Raw genomic sequence first — 18,421 nt, forward strand, 5'->3', positions numbered from 1 at the left:
ATAAAATTGCAGTTAACCCTTCTTCTTGTAACATTATTCCTTCCAAGTACCATCAGCCCTCAGTGCACTCTGGAGTTACCGCAACACTGTTAGCAGTTTAAGGATAGCATGTGGTGTACATGTATGACTTTTCACAGTTATAGTAGAGGAATTGTGGTAAAGCTCATGAAAAAAAGCAGTGGATGGTCATCTAAGGCAGGTTGAAATCGTCATTTGGGATCAAAACTGACTGCCCTCAGTTGTGTTAGACAGATGGTCGCTATGGAATGGCTAATTATAGTAAAAACCATATGGGATCCTTTGGGGTGGTCGTTATGTGCAGGTGGTTGTTACGGACAGGTGGTCGCCAGGGCAGGTTCAAGTTATATATGAAGGTTATTGTCAGATATTTTTAAAGCTACAGTGGATTTGAAAGCTCACAAATTTAAAATTCTTTGGACACAAGAAAAAGTCTGCCTCAACCTGGTGAAATTTAAGTCACTATTTTTTTTGTTTCTTTTTGCAGAAGCATTGCTGACAGGTGCGAAGGGAGCACAAGCAAAGAAAGGTCAATCTGCCATCAGAATCATTGAAGGAAGTGCTCGTACTTTCACAGATGCAGCATATGTGCTGATTTGTGCCAACGCATGCAAGAAAGGTTAACATTACCTCTGTTAGACATTTTTTTTATTAAGTATTTTATGCTGTAGTATTATTAAGTGAGTCATTTTTACTGTCTGTCAATTTACTTAAGTCATTCCTCTCCTTGAGTAGATTCTTGAATATTTTCACAAATTCATTAAACAAAATTCCAACTCTACACAGAAATCATGCTAGGTCATCAAAGCCTAAAAAAGTGTTAAGTTTTAAAACTTCTAATAAAATTGTGTGAGTTATTTTGCAATTTTTAGGCCCCAACATGACCCGACTGACCTTGAAAATTGGCGAGGGTCAACTCTGATTCTCTACAATAACATCTGTAAAAAAAAAATGCGTTCAGTTTTTGACTCACATGCGAAGCAAAAGTGAGTCTATGTACTCACCCGAGTCGTCCATCCGTCCGTCCGTCCGGCCGTCCGGAAAACTTTAACGTTGGATATTTCTTGGACACTATTCAGTCTATCAGTACCAAATTTGGCAAGATGGTGTATGATGACAAGGCCCCAAAAAACATACATAGCATCTTGACCTTGCTTCAAGGTCAAGGTCGCAGGGGCCATAAATGTTGTCTAAAAACAGCTATTTTTTCACATTTTTCCCATTTTCTCTGAAGTTTTTGAGATTGAATACCTCACCTATATATGATATATAGGGCAAAGTAAGCCCCATCTTTTGATACCAGTTTGGTTTACCTTGCTTCAAGGTCAAGGTCACAGGAGCTCTTCAAAGTTGGATTGTATACATATTTTGAAGTGACCTTGACCCTGAACTATGGAAGATAACTGTTTCAAACTTAAAAATTATGTGGGGCACATGTAGTTATGCTTTTATCATGAGACACATTTGGTCACATATGATCAAGGTCAAGGTCACTTTGACCCTTATGAAATGTGACCAAAATAAGGTAGTGAACCACTAAAAGTGACCATATCTCATGGGAGAAAGAGCCAATAAGCACCATTGTACTTCCTATGTCTTGAATTAACAGCTTTGTGTTGCATGACCTTGGATGACCTTGACCTTGGGTCAAGGTCACATGTATTTTGGTAGGAAAAATGTGTTAAGCAGTTCTTAGTGTATGATGTCATTGCTAGGTTTAGCTGAAGGTCAAGGTCATGTAAAGGTCAAGGTCAAGCATGTGAGTCGTATGGGCTTTGCCCTTCTTGTCTACAGACCGCTTTCTGGACACCTTAATACTGCTCATAACCAATACTCTTCTGATTGCTCCAGTAAGTCAAAAATGTTATGTGATTGGCTCGAGTCGAATGCCGCCTTCATGAACTCTATTAAAAGTACAAATTTGATGCAGTCAAACCTGTCTATAATGACCACCCACGGGAATCGCCAAACATTATTGTCATTGCCAGGCGGTCACTATGAACAAGGTTCCTTTTGGCAAACCTTTTAATTGCAGCTCACATGGCAGACTTTCAACCAACTTTCTTCCAAACTTTGTTGGCTTGAAATCGCTCCCGAGTCCTTGAGGCCAAGTCGGTGAAAAGTCTGCCATGTGAACGGCCCTGGCAATTTAGTTTCGATTTAGGCCAGATTTAGCAGCGACTTGAAAAGTCAGTTGAGCACTGCCCAACTCAGTCGTGACTTGGGAAAGACTTTGTGCAGACTTTCCTTATCGTGCTTACGCATTGGTTAGGCCAACAACAAAAAATAGTCTGTTTACAGTATCCCGACCGACCCTATTTTTTTGCGCGACCCTAGACTTTTATTTTGGCATTTGGGGGGAGAAAAAAAAGTCTTTGGTTTTTGGCAAAATAACTGAAAAATATGTTTTTTGGGGTAAAAAAAATGTCTTTTTTGGCAAAATAACTTTAAAAATATGTGTTGTTTTGGGGGGGAAAAAAATTCACGACCTACCGACCCTATTTTGTTTGCCTATGTTACCGTAGACAGACTAATTTTTTTTTTGCCTTAGCTATATCTGCTGAGTTATTTATAACTACCGGTATCCAAACTGCTCTTCCCGCATTAGGAGGTAGCTCGTATAGCTGAACTGGCCGAGAATAGCGGCTTAAAAATTATTTTGAGCATTTGTACTGTTCACATGGTAGATGCAGAAGTTATTAGCATTTTGGTGGATTGCAATTTTCGGGTCACACTGTACAAAAAAGTTAGCCTTTGCATTCCTTGTATATGCTTATACTTTGACTTGCAATTGCTATAAAAGGTGAATTGGCAAGCCTTTCACAGACCTCGGAGACCTGTATGTCAAAAAGATGCAAGCTGTTTAACGTTTGCGTCACTTTTTCATGAGATGAAAGTACTGTACTGGACACAGGAAAAGGGATGGGTGAAATTATGGTGAGAACTTACCATTGCAATTTACTGTGAGTATAATTAAAAAAGCAGCCAGTGGGAATTTTTTTTCTATGACAAAACTATGTATTTGAAGCTGGAAAAGGCAAATAAAAAAGAGGCCATTTGCTCACAAAGGCAATGTAACATTTTTGAGTCACTTGAGAAAAAGTGACTCTATGTAATCGGTCAGTGTTAGTCTGTCCGGCCGGCCGGCCGGCCGTCCGTAGACACCACCTTAACGTTGGACTTTTCTCGGAAACTATCAAAGCGATCCGGCTCATATTTTGTTTAGTCGTGACCTCCAATGACCTCTACACTTTAACGATGGTTTCGTTGACCTTTGACCTTTTTCAAGGTCACAGGTCAGCGTCAAAGGAAAAATTAGACATTTTATATCTTTGACAAAGTTCATCGGATGTGATTGAAACTTTGTAGGATTATTCTTTACATCAAAGTATTTACATCTGTAGCCTTTTACGAACGTTATCAGAAAAACAAGGGAGATAACTAGCCTTTTCTGTTCGGCAACACACAACTTAACGTTGGGCTTTTCTCGGAAACTATAAAAGTGACCGGGCTCAAATTTTATGTGAACGTGACTCCCAGTGACCTCTACACTTTGACGTCGGCTTTGGTGACCTTTGACCTTTTTCAAGGTCACAGGTATGTCTTGAAGGAAAAAAATTGAAATATCATATCTCTGAAACTATTCATCGGATTTGATTCAAACTTTATAGGATTATTCTTTACATCAAATTATTTACATCTGTATTGTGTTGTGAATAGCAATTTCTTCCTGTCCATCTGATGCCTCATATAATATTCAGAACTGCGAAAGTGACTCGATCGAGCGTTTGCTCTTCTTGTTAAAATTGTCAGTTGGTAAAAAGGGAGTCAGCTGAAATTCAATGTCTCAATCCTCTGCTGTTTAAAAGAGTCACCCTTCCTGGGCGGAGACATTTTAGGCTATTAATGATGCAAACCTATGAAGGCACCAATTTCTATTTTGTGTTTGAACAATCTTTTGGCTATTGTTATGAATTTTGGTGCTTTTGTTATTGGGTAAGTATGTTCTGTTGTGAATTCTAGAGCTATAGCTTCAGTTCTTATTGGATGTTGTCAGTATCAGTTGCATCTGTTGTCTTTTCAGAAGAAGACTCAGATTATCTGAAACTTCAAAACTGCATCATGATTGACAAGCCAGATAAGACTGTGAACATCATCAAGGAGACTTTGAGCTGCGCCAAGGAAATGTCAACAGTTCTGATCAACCTTGAGACTTTTGGTAATTTTTTTTTCCATAGAGGTTTGTCCCAGGGAGGGATATGTAATTAGGCTTGAAAAAAACAAACAACTCTGAAAACAAACTTCACATAACCCCCCCTCAACTGTTAGAGAGTTTGCCTCAATTTGCTGCATCGATAGAAGAGAATATAAGCGTATCCTTAGTGGATGATGTCTAATTATTCAGTTATTCCCCAGAAAAACAAAAATGCCAGGGAACAAACAGAATATCCGGTGGGTGTGTTCAGTTTAGATCTTTAAAGGGGATATAGATTGACTGAATGTTTTACTATTGCTTTGATTGATTTAATTCTATTATTGAATTTATGATTATTCTTTCAGATCCAAAGCTTTTCTCAGATGTTGTACGTGGGATTGTACAAGGAACTGCGAAACAAACACTTCATGTGGTCCTGGTAGTTCCTGACCAGTCCAAGTTCGACAGTTTGTTGCCAGCTCTCCAGAAAGAATGGAAGCAAACAGTTTTCTATAAAGATGGTAAATATTGAAAGATACTTGCAGAAAACACTCAAAAAGGCTTTGTTTAAGACCCCCCAGAAGTCGATTATCTAGAAGTATTTATCTACTATTACCAGCAGTCGACACGCGGTGATACATAATTATGGTTGTAGCTCTGACGGGAAGTTGGAGATATATCGTTGTGGGTCTGAGCAGACGATATGCCCTTTGACCTTTCCTGTGGGATATCCCGTACTAAAAATACGGGAGTATGGGAAAGCTGTCAAGTCAAGGGCACTCTCGCACTTTCTTCGATTTTCAATACACGACTCAAAACCTTTGGGATAAATCAAAAAGAATATAGAGTGCAGAAAAGAACAAAAAGTAAAAAAATCATGTTTTACAAAAGTCTATAGGGACTCGAACCTGAGACCGTCGGCTTTGGAGGCAAACGTCTTACCACCCCGCCACAACACCGCTTACCCTTTAGGTGTAAAAACTAAGACTTGAACTGCTAACATAACTGCCACGTGCCCGGGTCAGTTTTCGAATCGAGCATTTGTTAACTCGTAGTTTTTCCCGTTCGTATTTGTGCTTTGTACGTTTTCTTGATATCATCATTACATGTAGTTGCGTGTTACCTATAGTGCAATCAATTTTTATCAAAGCTGATGTTACTAAAAAAAACAAAATGAATGGGTAATACTGCGGCTGGGGATATTGTCTCGCTGGAAATACTATATCTGCAACTTTTTTTTTATTATTTCGATTCATTTCATTATCCAAAACGCTTGAAATGAAGCAAATGAATAAAAAAAAAATTACGAGTTCAGAAAAAAATAAAAATAAAATTGCCGACGAAGCGAATGGAACCCATGACCACAAAAGTAAAGACTAGCGCATGATCGAGCGTGTTACCAACTGAGCTGTTTTGTCGCACTGTCGGCGAGGGAGATTTTAACTTCAAATATTACACTTGAGTTCTCGAGCGTGGCGACGACTGACTCGAGTTTCCGAGTCTCAGTCTCCGTGCGTATTTGTGTACTGTTCTCCATATCTCACTGTTCGGGGCTAATTCAGTTCATAACTCCCCCCGCGGGTTAGGGGGAAGAATTTACCCGATGCTCCCCAGCATGTCGTAAGAGGCGACTAACGGATTCTGTTTCTCCTTTTACCCTTGTTAAATGTTTCTTGTATAGAATATAGTCAATGTTTGTAAAGATTTTAGTCATGCAGTATGTAAGAAATGTTAAGTCCTTTGCACTGGAAACTTGCATTCTCCCAGTAAGGTCATATATTGTACTACGTTGCAAGCCCCTGGAGCAATTTTTTGATTAGTGCTTTTGTGAACAAGAAACAATTAACAAGTGGCTCTATCCCATCTCCCCCCTTTCCCCGTCGCGATATAACCTTGAACGGTTGAAAACGACGTTAAACACCAAATAAAGAAAGAAAGTTCATAACTGACCCTATGCTCCCGGTCAATTCGTATAAGTTTGGAAAGCAATATGAAGTAGCGATAATTTGAAGCGTGACCGACATTATTGATACGAAATGCATTGACCAATGGCCGAAAAGTGCTGACGTCATTGCATGAAAAATACCTAAAATCCTCTATTCTCGATGACATACTAAGGAGTTAGTTCGAAAGAAGGACGATCTATGGACGGTTTATTATATAAAGGGAAGCAAACGGTTAAAAACGGGCGTCGATAGAGCCAATGAACAGGGATGGGAACTTGTAGTATTTCATTCACTTGTGGACCCCATATATTCGGGTGTATGTTTCACTCCGTCTGATTATTTGTTTGTCTGCAATTAGATCTCTGGCTATATTCAGTGGTGTGCGATTTAAATAACAGGTGATTTCCTGAAAACCTGTTTAGCTCAAGGCCGACCAAAACAGCCTTCTAGTCTGTTAAGCTGTCACTGAACTGTGCCTTGCCTGACCGGGGCTCTCAGGGCGGATTGTGGCAACAAAGAGAGTCTTTTGGCCCCCTTTCACTGACTAAATGTCACGAGCTGTGATAAATAATATTGCCATTACAGTTTATTACCAATTCGGTGCCCCATATGGCTTTTTGACCAATCAGGGCGGATTCTAGGTGACCCTCTAAATGTTATAACGTTCAGGCAGGGACCCTTTTTGTTTATCAAGCTATAAATTAACAAGACACAGTAACAATTTAAATCAACAATATCAGCGTGATTTATTCTAAAGAATGACACTTCAAATGCTGTCAGATAATACTCTCTTTATGTAAAAAATACCGAAAAGCGAGTTTTGTCGGTGGGTGCTTTACGGAACAGCAAGGCACCGCCCATCCTCTGAGTGTGCAATGGGACCCGCTCACTTGAAATCTAAATTATCTAAGTTCGGAAAAATCAAGTGAAATTGTGTCACTCGCTTTACGTCAAATGTATCTTTACGTCATTTCCCATCCGTCTGGAGTCGGTTCTAAATCTGTCGCTCTCTGTTCAACAAGAAAAAGCTAAGCAACCGAAACGCATGTTCAACATGGTTTATCTTGTGAGATTGTTGTGTGCCAAACGCATTTGACCTGTGACTATTCATCACGTCAGGTGTGTTACTCTGACTGGCTGACTCGGGTCACGAGAATTCTTTGACTGACAGGCATAATAAGGTAGAAGCGCTCAAGTTCCCATTATGGCTGTTCTGTCTAATTCGCGGGGTTGCTTCGAAATTTCTTTTGGTCGAATTAAACGGTAATAAAACCGTTATTTATAATATGCTGACTGTTAGCAAATGATAACAGACATGTCTCACAAACGATATCAGCATTCGCCTAAAAGGCTCATGCTTGATATCTTTTTTCTCGACATGTCTGTTATCATTTGCTAAGAGTCGGCATATTAGAAATAACTCATAGTATCAGAGAAATAATAATTATTATAAAATATTGAGGGTTTATTTAATTCTCCTATCTGAGGATTCTGTTTTCACATCAGATTTGAAGAAGGGGTCCAATTACTGGTACATGGTGGGTTAATACATATGCCCAGACACTCACAAGTGTGACTATGATTATGTATGCATGTTTATCATTGCAAACAATCTTTATTTAGTCAATATGTGCATGCAATTTTACATACATGCATTCATGTATAAAAATTAGGTGGTAGGGAGAGGTGTGTGTGTGTGTATGTGGGTAGGGGGGGTAGTTATTATTAGGGGAGATACAATGTGTGTTTTGAATGCCCGGCCCTCCTTGAATGACTGCAAAACAAAAATGTGGTCCCCACCAGTCCCACAACAACTTTCTTATAAGTGAGTTCAGACTTTTACTGCTTATTGGTTATGTACATACCAGCAGTTATGACAAAGAAAAAGATACAGTACCCAGTAAACCAACTGCATTTTGTTTTGTTGTCCTTCTGGTATCCCAGTACTTAAATCTGGAATTAAATTACATTCTTATCCCAACTCACATAAAAGCAATTTACTTCAGTTTAGTGCTAGGACGCTGAATCGTCACCTTGGTAACAAGGGGAGGTAACCCTAAAAAAAGCAACCTTGACCCCATAACAGTACGAAGTCATGCGTGACTTCCTGACCTTGCCGCCATCTTTGATTCATATGTGACAGGGTGACCAATTTTGTAGAGGTTCGGAAAAGAATGTTCCGTTCTTTTGTGCTCTTCTCTTGATGTGTTACGGACTCTTTCTCAATTCTGGACTCACTCTCTCGGACACAACAGATGACACATGTGACAACATCAGCAGGTTACTGGCATGACAAACTTTATTCCTCTGTCTCTCGATCTTCCCTCCTCCTCTTCGCCAACCCGACCGAGGCCGGAGGCTACAAGCCACAACATACAAAGTTGAACTACATCTCCTCAGTCAGCCGAGACACAGACTGAACGAATGAATGAATGACTGACTGACTGACTGAATGACTGAATCACTGAATGACCCTTATGCTGGTACCGGGATGCTATTTATACTGCCCGCGCGGACTGCACTGCTATTTTAGCATATAGGTTTTTTATGGTCTTAACAGTTAAATATGTATTACGTTATCATTAAGATTCATGCTTTGTTAGCACTAAGCAGTTGTTTTAATCAGTCTGGTTTTCTCTTGTTTTCATCTTATGAACATTCTAAATGTTAGACTAACTTATTGTCTTGTACAGAATAATAACTGTGTGAATGGTGCTATACTGAATGAAAGAGTGTGACATGAAGTTCTTGTACATCATTGCAAAGAGTGTGAATGACGTTTTAGTTTAGATGTCAAGCGCTTAGAGCAGGCCTTTTTAACGAAAGTTTTTGATTTAGCGCTATATAAATGTTCTTATTATTATTATTATTGATAGCCAAATCTGTGTTTGTTTAGAAACTTTGACAGCTAATAACTTTACAAAGAATGCACACATTAGAAATCGGTTTGTTGCTATAAAACCAGCGTGAAAAATACTTTTAAAACATGTTATAAAATATAACTTTAGAAGTCCAGATCAAAAAGTAATTATGATTAATTACTCAGAATGAATGACCGATTAACGATCAAAACCCAGCAAAATAAAGATTGCTAAACTCGATCACTTCCTGCACCAAATACAATTCACTCCATTACAAGATGAACTCCTGAACTTTCCATACATGTGTCATACTTGTGGTAAAATGGAACTTATGACGAGTTATGTGACGTTAAACTTGATAAAGAAACACAGATACTAAAATGACGCGTGTGACGTCACGCGGCGAGACACCGGTCGAACTGAGGGGAAAACTTTGATTTACTCGATCCAAACAGTTATTAATGCACTTTAACTCAAAAAGTATCTTAAGGGAATAAGAAATGAAGTGCACTAAGTTAGATTTATGGAAAAGTTACAATTATGGAGATAATAGGGAAATTCCAGACGTCACCTACTGGGCGCTAAAATTCAGATAGCGTGGGACGTTTGGGGTCGAAGCTGATCGAACATTAAAGCAATTTAAGGAACAACAGGGCCTTAAAAAGTACTTAAGCACGAACATACAGCAACATAATATCTATATCCATGCATTATTAACATCTAAAAGTAATATAAAGCCTTAGATTGCATAAAATAGCACATGCACTCAATCTATTTTTAGACAGAATCAAACATGGCCACCGCTCAGATGTAAACAAGCTGTGCTTGAGCACGGCTGGTGCACACCAGTACTTTTTGTTAACAATGAATAGACACCTAGCACAAACTGATCGGCAACAAAGACTAAACTGGACAATGAAAACAGCTTACTCTATAGTTGGTGACTGGTCACCCTGTCACACATACTCTCTTCAGCGATCCGTGGTCACGGACGTGTTTGTTTTCGCTCTGGCTTTTCAGCCGTTTTTGTCTGATGCTGCTTGTGTCAGACCCACACCTTGGTACTCGTGCATGTTCCTCTGCTCTCTACGTGTTTTGGGGTGAGCTATTTTGATATTTTCATTGATAGTTTGACTTAGGTTTTGCCAGCGCTTAGCTGTTGTTTACACTTTTCACCCACCATGTCGGTTAGTGGTAAAAAGAAAAACTCTAAGCCAGTGGCGGAGCCTTCTCCTGTCAAAAAGCCTCCCCGTAAATCGAAAGCCTCTGCGAGTCATGCTGTGATTAACGTCTCAGACCTCTCGTCAAAATCTTCGTCAAAATCATGCCTGAATTATCCATGCCAAAATTGCCTTCAGAATCATTTACAGTCGCTTCAGGTTCTGGCTCTGTTGGTGATAAGCTAGATGTTTCTGCTTTTTTGCGATCAATGAGCTACTATGGACATGCCTGTATTACCCATGCCAAAGTTGCCTTTAGAATCAATTACAGTCGCTTCAGGTTCTAGCTCTGTTGGTGATAAGCTAGATGTTTGTGCTGTTTTGCGCTCTCTGAGCGCCCAGATTTCATCACTTTCAGCAGATTTTTCGTCGACCAAGGCAGTACTGATGTCTTTTCCTCCTGGTGTTGGGGATTCCCGTTCCCTGGGCAGGGTGCGTGTTCCTCCTTCGGCCACAGTCACGTCCGCTGACGTGCATGCGTCTTTTGATGGCAGTGACGGTCATTCTCTTCTGCGTTCTCAGGCCTCTTCTGGTGGTCGGCCTGTTAACGATCAAGGTATTTATTCTTCGTTAGTAGCCGGGTTCTCCGGCCAAAGCGAAGATCATATACTGGAGAAAGTAGCCACGCCGGTACGCCGCGCCGTGAGTGAAAGTGATCCCCGTGTGATGCCGTTCCGTAAGCTTGAGCGGATAGCACGAGGGGTGAGCCCAGATACGCGTTCGGTCACAGACCGAACAGGGGACTTGCGTCCGCTGTCACTCCCCGCATTGAGGTCGGTTGGCGTGGCGGCACAGCATTCCCCGCTTCCGCCCACTGGGGCAGAAGCAGTCCCTAGGGACACACTGCTTGGGTATCGCATCCCTCGCGTGTCGTCCCTTCCGGGTGATGCTTCGCCTGACTATTGTAGTCAGGGCGGAAGTGCGTTGCCTGGTTGCACGGATGTGCGGGATTTTCAGTCGGATTTCGGTGCTTCCGTTCAGGATGACGAAGATGCCGACTTCCGTATACCGGTTAAACTTCCGCAAGCACTGGCTTTGGCGGCGGAAGTTGTTTCACGGTATTTCGAGGAGGGTGGTGCAACACCTGTTGGTTTGTTTGCCCAACCTCCTTCCGCTTTGGGGGATTTCCGTTCTGCGAAGGAAGAGAAGCAGCAGTTCCGTTTTCGGGAATCCCCGTTGGTAGCGTTTGAGCTTTCTAAGCTACTAGCTACTGTTCAGCATGGCGGTGCGTTTCACGCTGTACCGCTGTTAACAGCTCTTGGTCTGGCTCCTGTTTCATCGCAGCCTTACCTTGCTTCTTCGTGTTTAGCCTCAGCTTGCCTGCTGGTTCGGCTAAGAAGTTTACACTGCCGCATAACTCAGTCAGGTTGATTGACTCGTTTGCCTTGCCTCGTTCCACTCTTCCGGTCACACCGGAACTTGCAGTCGGCAAGATGGATACAGCAGAGACAGAGTAGTCCCGTTTACGGAGAATTGTCTTTGGAGGAGTCTGGCTTAAGCTTGCTTGGGTTATTGTCTCTCTCTGAGACATTGCAGAGATCTATCGCGTTGTCATTAGACTCATTCAAGTTTGCTGGCGATGCGGTAGAGAAAGATGTCACTTTTCTGTTAGGGAAGACGGCTACAGTAGAACAATACGTTATACTGAGTCCTCTCTCTTGCTCTGAGGGAATAAGCACATGATCTGTTCGAGTTCGAAAACTTTGCAAAGATTTTTCTTGCATTTTATCTTCTCTGCGCTTGTCAACTTCGAGTTTTGTCGTGACGCACGGGAGATGGAGGTTATGACGCTTCTAGCCGCTTTGGCTAAACTCTACTGGGCAGCAGAGCCTCCCAGCGCTTTTATTTGCACATTCCGTGCACGCGTGCAGGTTCTCCTTTCCCTCTAGGATCTAAGATTTAAAGTCACTTTTGAGTCACTTTAATTTTTTTTTTTTCCTTTCACAGAGGTTTGCTTGTCTGGTCAGCCATCGCTTGGCTCAGGTTACAAGTAAGAGGCGGATCTACTCCGCTCTTTGCTTTTTGTGGCTCATCAGGGGAGTGTTCGCACGTTTATGCTACGGTGCATTCCTCCCCATCTTCTGGGAGGAGCCGTGAACTGCTTCAGCTTGCCACTTTTGCCTCAAATTAGGCAAGATAACGAAGCTAAGCAAACACACTTAGGGTTAGACCCTCTGCCTTAGGCAGCTTTGTGGTAGGTACGCCCATTTATGGTGCGGCATATCTCTTATTTTTCACCTTCTCGGGTGAAGCTGCTAAGGCCGCTAATTTTTCGCCTCAGCGGCGGAAAAACAAGGCAAGCTGTTAAAACAATCTCAGCTTTTACGGTTTACGGAATCGCGCTTTCTCATTAGAGTCATAAGCTTTGGGTTCCGACAAATCGCCAGAACATGTCCAAATTTCTGGCTCACATTCTGACTCAAAATCTCTATTAGGCTTGCTGATCGAGCTACTGTTCGTAGCCTCTCAGTCGGGACTTTTCCGGCTAAGCCTACCTCTTGAGGCAGTGGCTTCTGTCAGCGACTTCCGCTGCGCAGCACAAAGGAATCGCAGAAATTCCTTAGTTTCAGCTTTTCTTTCTGAGAGGTTACGGAAAGAACTAAATCGTCATCATGTGGCTAAACTTAGGTTTGGCACAGAAGTCTTTAGCATTGGGGTTGTTTTTCTCCCACACGCAAAAGACAGTGAGTTGTTGTTTATGTTTTGCCAGCAATGAATAGAATCACATTCCTTGAGGTCAGTGTTTCTACTTTGGCATTACGCCTTGCAGGGCTTTTCTCCCGCGAGTTAACAGGCTACACTCTCGTTGTAGCCTTCACTGCGACGGCCCCTGGATTTTTTCTTAATTTTGCAATGTGCTAGGAGTTTTCTCCTACATCGCAGAATGGTACGCATTTGTTCGCCCTGTTAGATTCTCTAGCCTTCTCGGCTAGGCCATCGAAGTGACGTCACACGTGTCACAGTATGGTATACAGGCGTCCGGTTTTACCGCGCCTTCCCCTCTGTTTATCCGAAGGTTGAATCTTGGTTTTCCATTTCAGGGATTCAGCTTTGGGTACTTTCTCAGGTCTTTCTGCACGCTTTTCTAGGCGTCAATTTAGGCCGAGCCAATTTCGCTCAAAGGGCAGAGGGAGGGTACAACTTACCTTCCCCTCAGCGATTTTTCCCAACTTTAGGTTTCTAGCACTTGATTTTCTAGTTAAGGAAACCTTGGTTTTATACGGAAGCCGTATTCTATCCCTAGGCCAGTTCTCTTACTTTGAGATTATTTTCTCAAGGTTTTTTGAACTAACTTCGTGTAATGCCTCTAACGTTACGGTCATCGGGAAACTGGAAATTTAAAGACGCTCACGCACCCCTCTTTCGGGATGGGAGCTTAGTCTGAGAGCGGATCGGGTTACTGATACCCTCGCGTGTCTTTCCCAATTGCGGGCTGGGCTAACTTAGTACTAGCATGCAATCAGGTTTTCAATACTCCCTACGTTTCACTCCTGATTTGGCAATAGGGAAAGTTTACCCTCATCTTTGCATCCTCGGCTTATTCTTTATCGTTTTTCAGCAAAGGCCTCAACTCGGTCTCGTTCTGACCACCGAGGTTTAAGCGTCATCGGTCTCGGTTGCTACCGGGACGGGTGACCGTTTTGAATATGGGCCTTTCAGGCATTCTTTCTAACTTTCAAGCTGTGGCCTTATGGCTTCTGCTATTGTACTGCTGTTTACTCACACTCAAATTCAGCAGTACTTTGCTCCCGCGAGGCATTCATTTCCGGTTAACAGAAGTTCGCCCTCTTTATTTCAAGCCACGGTGTAGGGAGATGGGTACTTTGCTCTCACTGACACCACTCCCTTAGCCATTGAGGACAATGGTTGTCTTCTCTGGTGCTTGATTTCCTATCAGAGCTTCATCCTTTTATTTGAAAGGATCAGTGGCATTCTGTCACACTCTCACAAACGGGTCCTTCCTCCTCACTCATTAGCCTTTTGAGATAAGGCAGTAAGGTGAAGAAAAAGGGGGGGGGGGAGTGTATTTTGTATCTTGGACTATTCTCTTTTGAGCTCTGTCCAGACGGTTCGTTAGAACATGGGCCTATTTCTGTGCCTTACGTGAATTAGGCTATGCTTCTCCCTAATCTTGTCAGTGTGACTTGTTTAGCTCGCATTAAATTACATATCTTACCCAACTCACATATAGCAATTAACCCTGGTTCAGTGCTGATATCGCTGTACGCGTCCCCTTGGTAACAAGAAAGACGCCTCTAAAAAAGAGTGACCGAGACCCGTAAGGGTGTCTAGGCCAGCCCGGAAACGAGGCTGCCTTCCGTATGCGCGCGCATACTCCGCCATATGCATCATTCTAAAAACTCAGCGTCAGTGGGACTGGTCGCATTTTATGTACGCTCTGGCTGTTTCAGCCGTTGTTACTTAGTCTTTTTGACTTTGTTTCGTTCCTCTTGGTCTCTTCTTGTCATCTGGACTTCACAACTATGTTGAGGTGAGGTCGTTCCTTGTATTTTGCTTGATTTTGGCAGTTTTGTTGGCCGTATTTTGGACTTGCGATTTTTCTCAGAAATTTTTTCGTGAGTCGTTTTTCCGTCATGGCTGACAATGCTAAGAAGAGGGCAGCTTCTTAATAGGTAGCTGCTGTGCCCTTTTCTCCTTAGAAAGCTTTTAGGAAGTCTAAACAATCCGGTCTATGTCCGTTTCTGTTGTAGATTCTCTTGCTAAAAATCTTTTGATGTGTTGATTGTTTTACCCGCTAAGCCGGTAGACAAGTCCGCTTCCAGTTTGTTTACTACACTGGTGACTATTCCGGAACCCCCATTTTGCCGGCCAACGGCCACTCCACGTTGTAAGCACCGGTTCTCGTCCTTTCATCGAAGTTAAGCAACGTCGGGCCCGGTTAGTTCTTGGATGGGTGACCGCCTGTGAACACCGGGTGCAGTGGCCACCTTTGTTTTAAGCCTACGGATTAGTCCGGGCTCGGTGTTAAACATGTTGTTATTGGGCTTGCGTCTGTAGACGTGGCCTCTTTGCTTTTGACTTTAAGTTCACAGGTTTCTGCTTTGGCAGCTGGCACTTCGTCATCAAAGGCAGAACTACGTGCTCTCCCGGCCGGGGTTGCTGTGTGTTCGTCTCTGGACAGTGGTCGTTCGTCCCCTGCTGTGACCTTATGTGGGGAGTTCACGGTCTCCGGCGTCTGTTGGTTCACCTTTAGGTGTTCCGTCTTCCTCACAAGGTATGTGGACTACATGAGTAGCTGGGTTCTCCAGCCAAAGTGTAGAGCGTTGTCTTGAGAAAGTAGCCTCTGGTCAAAGCCCGGGTGAAAGCTCTGAACCACTTGCTGACATCGGCCGCTTAGTCGGGTTGTCAGTGGGTGCTAAGGGCCCTGACAAGCGAACAGATGTTCCTATGCTTCCCGCCTCGTCAGTAGACTGGGGCCAGGTTGAAAGGCATCTGCTTCCGCCCAGGGGGCAGGAAGGGGTGCGTCCAATTTGAGCGTTGTCTTGAGAAAGTAGCCTCTGGTGAAAGCCCAGGCGAAAGTTCCAACCCATCTGCTGACATTAGCCGCTTAGTCGGTTGGTCAGTGGGTGCTAGGGGCCCTGACAAGCGAACAGAAGTTCCTATGCTTCCCGCCACGTCCGTAGACGGTGGCCTGGTTGAAAGGCTTCTGCTTCCGCCCAGGGGGCAGGAAGGGGTGCTTCCACGGTGGTGGACGACATCCAGCTTACTTGCCGTTCAAGTTGTCCAAACGCCGTGACGCGGGCAGCGGAAAACGGCATTTAAGTTTTGTGGAAGTTGGTGGACCGCGAAAGGCGGGGGTCACCTTCCTGATTGCGACTGCGAGCATGAAGGAAAGGATAACGAGGATACTTCCATTTGAGGGTGCGTCCACGGGGATGGACGACACCCAGCTTACTTGCCGTTCAAGTTGTCCAGCGCAGTGACGTGGGCGGCGGAAAACGGCATTTAAGTTTTGTGAAGGTTGGTGGACCGCGAAAGGCGGGGGTCACCTTCCTGATTGCGATTGCGAGCATGAAGGAAAGGTTAACGAGGATACCTTCTTATGAGGGTGCGTCCACGGGGATGGACGACACCCAGCTTAACTTGCCGTTCAAGTTGTCCAGCGCAGTGACGTGGGCGACGGAAAATGACATTTAAGTATTGTGGAAGTTGGTGGACCACGAAAGGCGGGGGTCACCTTCCCGATTGCGATTGCGAGCATGAAGGAGAGGATAACGAAGATACTTCCATATGAGGGTGCGTTCACGGGGATGGACGACACCCAGCTTAACTTGCCGTTCAGGTTGTCCAGCGCAGTGACGTGGGCGGCGGAAAACGGCATTTAAGTTTTGACTGGAGGGGGTGGTTGAGAGCAAAGCTTTACTTCCTCCACCTCTATCCGGTTTGATGACTACTGGAAGTTCGGAGGAACAGGATGTTCACTTCAGCTTCCGGGAATCGTTGTCCATTGCCCTGGAGTTGGCAAAGGGCCGCGTGTAGCCGGGTTCTCCGGTGAAAGTGGTGTACGTTCGCAGGAGGTAGCAAGCTTTGTGCGGTGAAGTGTTGAAACCATGTCTGTTCTTCCGCTTTCTGGCGCACGTTCAGCAGCGGCTAAGAGCCCTAGGCAACGTTAGCTTCCGCCCTGGGGGCAGGAAGTTGGTGGGCTGGGTGATTCTTGGGTTGACCATGCGAGTCTCTCTGGGGGTCACTTTCCTACCTTTGATACCGAGCAGGGGGGCAGGAAGCGAGCAGTAGGGCTGATTCTTTGTTGGAGATTTAAGTCTAGCATGGAGTCAGCTTCCGGATGGCACGGAGGTGCTTGAAGGCTGTTCAGTTTAAGGTGCTCCTGTTTTTCTGTAAAGCACTGTTTTTTAGGTTCTGTTTCAAGTTAGCAAGTGCAGTGGCGCTCGCAGCTGAAATGGTTCGAGGTACAACGGGATCGTCCGGTGTATTTCTGTGCAACCGGTTGGTCCTGATGTTTACTTATCCACGGCCTGTTGCGCTTTCGCTTTTGCGGCTGTGACTTCTGGGAACAGGACGGGATATCCTTCTACTGTTAACACTGTGGTGTTGGTAGTCGGCACTTTTCAGCTTTTGGCTTCTGGTTCCGTTTCTGCGGTTCCTTTGCCTTTTTTACAGGCTGTTTTCACTTTCTCTTCCAGTCTTCCAGCTGGCGTGAGTCAGGTGGATGGAGATCTGGCATGGTGTTATGACGTTTGAAACTTTTCAAAACTTTTCCGATTGTTGGCAAGTTTTTGCCTTATCAGGATTGGTGACTGGTTCTCATCATTTCGATGTTCGTTATGATGCTTGAACAAGAGGAGGAAATGGGGAGGCTCATACTTCAGCTGTGTCGCGGTTCGCGGCATTTTGTAGTTGGTTTGAGCTTTCTGAGGAGAATCTTCGAGTGTTAAGTTCTTAGATCCTCTGGCGGGGTCATCTTGTTCTTGCGGGAGTTTTCGCAAGCGAGTCTTCTTTGTCACCACTACCTTTGTGGGCAACGCACGACTTTTTACCTGTGGTGGTGGTGGTGCTTTAGCTTGTTTCTTACGCTCAAGTAGCGTGTCACTCGCGGAGCGCTTTCTGTAGGCTTCGGTTAACTCCAAGCTTAAGGACTTAGGTTCTCTTGTTTTTCGTTCTATGGAACCGCCCTCGGGTTTGGCGATGGTGATAGCAAGGAGAAACTGTCTGTTAGATCAAGGTCTCCTAGCTCTGGTAGATTGCGGCATCTTTTCTTTATGATTGGCTCTTTTGAACAAAACTTGCTTTTAGCTCTCGCTTGGGCGGTTACGTTTAACAGGTTATCTTTGTGGTCCGACAGGACTCAAATACAAAGATTTTCTTTGCCGTTTTTTACCTGAGAGTAAGCCTCTGCCCTTTAAGTATTATTCTGTTGGCTAGAGGTTAATCTCTTTCTTGTTTGAAAGGTCTCTTTTTGAGCCCGCTTCTATGCACGCGGGTTCTCTATTTAGGAGAATCTCACGGTAAAAGGAAAGCGCAGGGTAGGTCTTGGCTGTTTTTCGTTTCCAAACGAAAAGCTTCAGGCTGGCTGTTATCCGCTTTGGGTTTGGTACCCTCGCTTTCACAGGGCTCTTTTTGAGTTAGTTTGGGCGACCTGTTGGTCGCACAGTACGGGTCTTTGCAATCTTGGTTTCCAGACCTCTTTAGGCTGGCAAGAAG

At 43.8% G+C, this 18,421-nt stretch overlaps 1 pseudogene; it reads left to right on the top strand.

Annotated features, from left to right (window-relative positions):
* The first annotated feature begins 15,069 nt into the window (after positions 1-15,069).
* Positions 15,070-15,188, top strand: LOC138983423 (5S ribosomal RNA; annotated as a pseudogene).
* Positions 15,189-18,421: the final 3,233 nt, after the last annotated feature.

Source organism: Littorina saxatilis, linkage group LG12, assembly GCF_037325665.1.
Source record: "Littorina saxatilis isolate snail1 linkage group LG12, US_GU_Lsax_2.0, whole genome shotgun sequence".
Lineage (NCBI taxonomy): Eukaryota > Metazoa > Mollusca > Gastropoda > Littorinimorpha > Littorinidae > Littorina > Littorina saxatilis.